The sequence below is a fragment of the Brassica napus genome, chromosome C1 (assembly GCF_020379485.1).
Source record: "Brassica napus cultivar Da-Ae chromosome C1, Da-Ae, whole genome shotgun sequence".
Classification (NCBI taxonomy): Eukaryota; Viridiplantae; Streptophyta; class Magnoliopsida; order Brassicales; family Brassicaceae; genus Brassica; species Brassica napus.
This window is the reverse complement of record NC_063444.1, coordinates 21,580,461-21,588,699: the sequence shown is the minus strand read 5'-3', so window position 1 is coordinate 21,588,699 and position 8,239 is coordinate 21,580,461. Positions and strand designations below refer to the sequence as shown.

Genomic DNA, 8,239 nt, shown 5'->3' with positions numbered 1-8,239 from the left:
TATACAAACTTTATAATAAAATAATTTATCATATGTTGTATCTATTATTATAAAAGAGAGTTATCTCTCCGGGTGAAGCCACCTAGGATTCAAGGTCACAAAGTCGAGTGCTCTGGTCTCTGACACGTGTCCGGCTTTCAAAACGTCGCGTTTCGTTTAATTTATTGTGCAATATGCGGGCTTTTGTTTGTGTTCGGGCTCACATAAGCTTTTGTTGCGTTTTGTGCAATAAGAAATGGACTTTTATATCTTATATTATTGGGCTTCGTCTTTAGTTATTTAGGTTATTAAGAAGAACAGCCCAGCCCGTTTGTGAGTCACATCTTCTTCACGAAAGCGACTATCTACGTTGTTAGGGTTCATCATCTTCTTCAATCTATTTCTAGCTTAAGCTCCAATGGTGTATTCTGAGATTCTTCATGGTGAATCTCTGGATCGAATTCCATTCGTTCCGTTTCGTCTGCGATACATCTTACGCCATAAATTGATTCATCACCATCAATGACTGTCTTAACTCATTCGACCCACGCCCATCACTATTCCTCATTCAATGCATCTTCCCTCCCTAAAAGGCGGTGGCTCTCTATCTATAAAAAGGTTAGCTTTCATCCCGAAAACATCATCCTCAGAAATCCTAAATCATCGATTCTACTCCCTGCTTCCACCGCCGATACGTGACTGCTCAGGATTTGGGAAGAAAGAAACGTGAAACCCGGTGGCGAGCTTAATGTAACCACTGGGATGTCACTGCTTGATTTTTCAACGACACGGAGCTTCCCATTCGAAGTTGACTCCACCGTAGACAACGATCAAGGAACACTGAGTCTGGTCAAAGCTAGCGGCGGAGGTACCAAAATTAGGAAAACCGGTGGAGGAGGAGGAGGAGGCGGAGGAAAGACTGATGTAAGGTACAAGTATCGGCAGTCCGTACAAGCTCCTCGGGGTGTGAGGGAGAGTCCACTCAGATATAACGAAATCTTCAAACAAGTAATCACAGATTCCACTCTTTAAAAGTCTTGCGTTTAAAAGTTGTTTTTTATTTCTTTTCATATGACTTTAGTAAAGTGATTGTTTTCAAGCCATGGCGGATAATTCAACATGGGTGTAGTAGTTCTTATTTATGTAAACAATATACTCATAATCGGAGTGATGAAGGTTATTTACATTTTCCTAATATTGCTAGGTCCTGCCTCCAGTTTACTTACCATAAGGTTAGAATTAAGCTAGGTGTTTCTGGTCTGAGTTTGTGTCACTCTTTTTAAGTTTAGTTGGTTAATTCGATGATCTTGAATCAGACGTTTGTGATTCCCCTACCTATCAGGTGTCAGATTGATGATCCTCACTTGCATTGTGTGGCTGAAGTTGCCTTCTTAAGCTTCTTCATATATTACTATTTGACCAGACAGTTTTGCAAACTTTAGGCCAATCCTGAAATTTAATATTATGTTAGCTTCAAGAGCTTGGCATATTTCATGGTCGCTCCCACGTTGTGTTATCATTACTCTGATGCGTCTTCTGCTAATAGCATCAAACATTCTTACATTCTCAAAGGTTTTTTTATCTGAAGCCGTAAGTCTTGGTTTTTTTTCAGCCAAGCTTTTCTTCGTTCGGGAGACGCTACATGCCGCTGTTTCCGTTGCGGCCAGGTGTGAGTGACCAGTTTATCGGAGGGAAAGCTTAAGACACTGAATGAGGTCGACTCAATCATGAAAATTTAGGATGCTGAGGTTCTGATGTTTTACGTTTCGTCACCCGAGATTTTGTTGATCCTGAACCACTATCCCTCGAATTGACAGACTCATTTAACTAATATATATATATATATATATATATATATATATATATAAATCTTTGATGCCAGATTCCCGTTCCTAACACCTGGAAACTATGACGCTTTGTTGTCCCCTACATTTGAAGATCAGATATTACTTTGTTATTATATAATTTATCATCTGGGATTTGTTGTTTCAATTTCTCAGATTTAATCTCTTTTATAATGTGAGTGGTAATAAAATGGTTCGAGGATCAACAGTACCATCAAAACTTCTTACTCTACTGATCAACTGTCTTATGCAATAGCTAAGAGAGTTTCTTTGTTTTCGATTTATCATGTTGTCTTAAGGAGTTGTACTCTTTCATTTGTTTAACTCAATGATACTGGATAGGTTAGTTTGTGTTGATTTTCTCTCTTACATTTGTTGTAGAATGGTGCATGGTTATGCTTACTCTGTATATGAATGCTACAAGATTGTTGTGAAGGACGGGCCTGAGCAGCTTCGCTTTTGATGCCAGTATTGTTATATGTTTGTTTATTATTTCATTTGATTTTGTGACTATGTGGCTACTCTTGGGAAAATATGAACAATAGACCAAATAAATATTTAAATGAAAATAGTACCACACTTACCGAAATTTCTAACAATGTTGAGACCGAAGACAACTACCGGAGCTCAACAAGTTGGTGAGCTAAGAGCCTCTGTAATTGACTTCGACGGGAGCGCAAGCTTGGTCGTGGTGTGAGATCAACTCAGTGAATGTCCTCGACTTAGCATCCATATGACTTAGCTGGTCATAGACCAAAGATGGACTCACCAACTCACTACTCGAAGTGTAGACAAATAAACAAACCAAACAAAGATGGATAACAACAATTAATTAATTATAAGAATATCTCTTCTTTTACAATAGGATAGCAAATCATTATTAGTTTACAAATTAATTGATAGAAAACTTAATTTTTTTTTTCATTTTAATTTTTACCTATGAAACATATTTTGGCAAATAAACATTGATTAATCAGAAGTTAAAGTAAACATTTGTTTTACCATGTTAAATATACACTAGAATTTTATTTTAAACAAAGGATTAATTCTAAAAAATAATTAAAAGATTTAATAAAAAAATGTAATAAGCTTCTCAAAATATATAATAGATTTAGTATATGGGATAATCAATCTTAAAAAAATATTCGAGAATAATGAGTAAATTTTATTGTTAAAAATATAATTGATTATTTGGATAAGAAAGTTTATTTAGTCTATAAATATAATAATATATAAAATTCAGTAATATATTTCTATGAATAATAATAATTAATATTATGTTTTCATTGTATTTACCAAACATAAATTTTAATATATATATATATTCAAATTTTAGCAAACATTTTAGAAACTATAAACCAATTACAATAATGAAAATATTTTCTTCCTAATACAAATTATGATCTCTAACAAAACTAATAAAAATATAAAAATGTTAATTTTAATTAGATGTATACAAGTATTAACAATAGATAATATATAGATTGATTGATGTTTCAAAACCAAATTAGTTGTCCAAGTTAATATTCTATAAACTAATAAAGTTGAAATGTACAAATAATACAATAGATTGGTGTAGACAAGACTAATCAACTGTATCAACTGCCAACCAAATAAACATACAAAAAATGTTACAATTTTTTTATATTTTCTCTAAATAAGAACTTCATTCTCCAATATTTTATAAATCCTCACAAAAAACAAAAGAAAATACAATGGTATTATAAAACTCAATCTCTTTCTCTTTTGATCGAATCCGATTGAGTTACGTATTTTATAGTGTTATAAAACTTAAAACACTATAAGAACTTACCGTTCAGAATTAAAGCATCAACAATACCAAGAATTCGATTATTTTTAGTTATATAATTTAAATTTGGTGTAAACAACATAATCACACTCACACCCAACTTAACATAAAAGAAAATTTTTACAAAATTATATTTTTATAAAAACCGATCCATCCAATCCGGCGCGTAGCGCGGATCTCTCCTATGTTTTATAAAAAAGATTTATTCACTCCTGGTTGAAACACCTCATCTGCCACGTCATAAAATCGTCTCCGGACAGCTTGACACGTGTCCCAGCCGGTGTTACGCTGCGTTTCATTTAATGGTTTTGTTAAAGTAGTTGGCTATGTGTTTCGATTACCGTTCTGATACAGATTTGAGCCCAATAATTATTGGTCCATCTCGCATTCGTTTCTTCTTCCTCTTCGTTGTTGGTTTCTGTGAATCACTTCATCTTCCCTCAGTAAATAGGTTGTCAGTTTTAATTCAATTCTCATTTAATAGACTCTTTGCTTTCTCAATTCTCTGTATCTGTAGCTATAAATAGATATATTTTCATCTGTAGAATTTATCATTCCATTTTTCACTATCATATTAATACAGAAACTTCTGTAGATTAAGATGGCAAGCTCCTCATATACTGGGTGTAGATTTCGGTTCGATGTTGTAAAGAACGTCTAGATCTGACAATCTTCGATCTACACCAGCCGTAGTTGTGATTCTTCCCAGAACGATAGACCCGGTTAAAAGAGATCAACAAACAGTTAACCGAAGTCCCGGTTACCAGAAGAAAGTTTTGCTGTCCGGATTCAGGTACTGATGGGGCGACCTTTTCTGCGCCGAGCACCGTTACTCAGATCGCCATGATTGCAGCTACGACTACAAAACCGTCGACCGGTTGTAAGACTGTCGCTAGAGAAAACCCAGTCGTTAAGCCGGAGAACGTCAAACGCGGTGGCGAGTTGATGGAGGTTGACATGCTTTTTCTCAGGTATTCTGTTCTTAAAACACATCTTCGTCTTGAAACAGATTCCAGCGTATATATAATCTCAAAATTTTCTAAAAAATTGATATCCTAACGTTTATTTCAACTCTTTCGAAGAAGCATTGGTAACTAGGACCCATCTTTATATCGTTCTCTCTCTGAATCTCTGTTTCCATATAAGGAAAAACTATAACTTTCTGTCTTTTTCTTTTGAGAATGAAGGGACAAAGGATAACCTTTAGTGGACAAATCCTTAACTATCAGAACACAGCGGCACAAGAGGTGGAACTCCTTGGAGATGAGAATACTGCAGCTGATTTACGATGTTGGTTTGCGAAGCAATAGCTATCTCAATAATTATTCTGTGCCTCAGCTTTACACCACTAGAAGACAATACATTTCCGAACAATAAGTTGTTGATCTTATCAATGGTTATACAGCGACTAGATCCATGTAAATTTTCTCAACCCGTTTTAGTCTGTTTCAGAAATAGATTTGAATGAACAGTATATGAACATGGTTTTTTCCAAATCAATATTAAGTTTCAAGCTTAAAGCTTCCTGAAGAAAATATTCAAGTGTCCCTAGGATTTCATATCGGTTATAAAGTTTACATATTAGCTATGTTTGAGAGAATCAGGACTTTTGGAGAAGCAAATTCGAGGTTTAGAGATATGAGGTTTAGCAAGCATCAGTAACAGACTTGGTTGCATTGAGACTAACAAGAAAGTGAAAAGCTACTGGCTTGGTCTCAACGAGTTTGCAGATTTGAACCACGAAGAATTCAAGAACGAGTATTTGGGGCTCAAGACTGATATAGAAAGAGGTGATGATGAAAGATCCTACCAAGAGTTTGCTTATAAGGACGTTGACGTCGAAGCTTTGCCTAAATCTGTTGACTGGAGAAAGAAAGGAACCAAGGCTCTTGTGGTAAGCTAAAATCTTCGACTCTAATGTGTTATAGTTTTAATTTTTTATTTAGACTTCTTTTTTGAATTGTTATGCAGAAAGTTATCGCGTTTTCGATAGTTGCTGCAGTGGAAGGTATAAACAAGATTGTGACAGGAAACTTGACAATATTGTATGAACAAGAACTCATAGACTGTGGGTTTGTGACACAACTTACTACAATGGCTGCAACGGTGGTCTCATGGATTACGCTTTTGAGTACATTTTCAAGAACGGAGGTGTTCGCAAGGAAGAGGATTATCCTTACTCCATGGAAGAAGAAACTTGCTAGACGCAAAAAAATTTTATGTTACTTCGAAAAAGGGATTAAATTGGTCATACTAATTCTCTTTATTTTTAAATAGGATGAATCTGAAATGGTGACTATCAGTGGGCACCAAGATGTACCGAGAAATTATGAGAAAAGTCTCTTGAAGGCATTGGCTCATCACCTCTCAGTGTTGCTATTGATGCTTTTGGTAGAGAGTTCCAGTTCATAGCGGTGTAAGTACATTATTAAACCCATGATCAGGAAAATGATTAATCTTCTTGATGTTTGAAATATTGTGTTTTGGTATATGAAGGGTGTCTTTGATGGGCAATGCGGGGTCAATTTGGACCATGGTGTTGCTGCAGTCGTGTATGGATCAAGCAAGGGTTCATATCATTGTGAAGTTTTTTTGGACCAACATGGAGAGAGAAAGGTTGCATCAGGACGAAAAGGAACACTTATAAACCAGAGGGTCTCTGTGGAATCAATAAGATGGGTTCTTTCCCCACTAAAACGAAGTGATAATATCATTTTATCTTATCTTCATTTCGTCATTATCTTCAAAACAACATGAAATTGTTATTTTAATGAATAGAAATGTTGTAACAACGAAAAAGATGATTGAAAAAATGGAGAGCATTATTAAAATAAAAAAAATTTTGGACAACATTAAAATGAACATTGATGCAGTAAAATTTATTTTAGTCAAATAATATAAATTGGAAGCGAAACTAAGTTAAACATATCATAACATTTATTCATATTTTTAATTACTCTTCAAATATAATTCAATAACTAAAAAAATTGTAGTCACAGCGGTAAAAAATACATAGCTATAAAGTTATAACAATAACAGAGTTTTTTCTTAAAAAAAAAAGAATAACAGAGATTTAGGAACAGAAATATGAATATATATAATTAGTAAAATATATCATTACAACGTTGAAGTAACTAAAATAAACATTGTGAGCCTAGCCGTTTTATGGTTTTAAAAAAGAAAAAAAAACAATATAAAGATGCACAACAGCTTCCTTGACCTGAATCATCGGCTTCCGTAAGACTTCTCACACCAGCATTTGCTCTACAAGCAACCATAAACGGTAGGTTCACTGAAAGTAAAATAGAACTAAATTATAATATGTAGTTATTTATCAGCATTCCAAGTTTTTAACAAAGACAATATTCAAAACATAGACATAAAAAAACACGATGAAGATATAACCATCAACATTTCAACCAAAATATAAGAGTTATCAAAATAGATAATATATATACAAATGTATAATTGTAACATTAAAATTTTGAATGACGTGTAATTGTAATCTTTGGTATTACAATTTAAAGATTGCTTACAATTTAAATTAAATTAATATTTTGAAATATTCAATAAAATTTATGATTTATCATATAATTTTCAAGTTACTAATCCGCCCGTAGAGCGGGCCCTGCCCTAGTGTTGTATGTATGTTAGTCGCATTTCCCTATACACGATATACTGTAAATTATAGGCATTCATAAGAAGCTACCATAACTTGCAAACCACCACTGGTTCAAAATCACATATGACCCTTTGCTTCATAAATATCAAATAATTGTTTCTATTTTAACTATACTATTAAAAGAGAATCATTCTAAAAATCCAATTACTAAAAAATTGTTGGACTTATTTATTAATTATTTATTAAATTTTGATATTACCTTTATTTTTTCTAACTAATTAACTATATATATTTTACGTAATTTAAATGAACTCATTTATTACTCTATATAATATATTATATAATAACTCAAACAATAAATCAACATCAAATATATGACCTATGACATGATCATCACCTTATATATAGTCCCATTAATACTAGAAAAAATCAATGGTTTACTTATGTTTAAAACAGCTTCCAATGGTGTAATTGTTTATACATATTCAAAGATAACGTCGAGGATGTCTTATTAAAAACTGAAAGTGCAAAATGTTGTCGCTTAATTTTTTTTTCCGAAACAATTATCGCTTGAGATATCATTAGTTTTAGAAAACAAAGAAAGATCTACACAATTTATGCAAACAATTAAAATATAGTTTCGATAAAAACATAATAATATAAAATTATAAATTATATGTTTTCTAATCAAAAACTTATATTATTGGGTTCGCCGCGGGTGTACCATAGGTCAATAGTTTAAATAATTTAATATAAAATTATAAATAACAATATTAAAATTAAAAAAAGTAGCCATGTTTAAAAATATAAGAAAATATTTAAAATATATTTTTTTTAATTTTTTCATTTTACATAAAAGTTTTAAAAGATAATTTAAACATTTTTTGTAACAAGTTGGAATTAAAACACACAGAATATACAATAAGATTATAATTAATAATTATTTAAATAAAATTGGATAAAAAAATTAAATTGGATTACATA

General features: G+C 32.5%; 1 pseudogene; it reads left to right on the top strand.

Moving 5' to 3' along the window:
* Positions 1-741: 741 nt before the first annotated feature.
* LOC106408757 lies at positions 742-6,491 on the top strand (annotated as a pseudogene).
* The last annotated feature ends 1,748 nt before the right edge of the window (positions 6,492-8,239 follow it).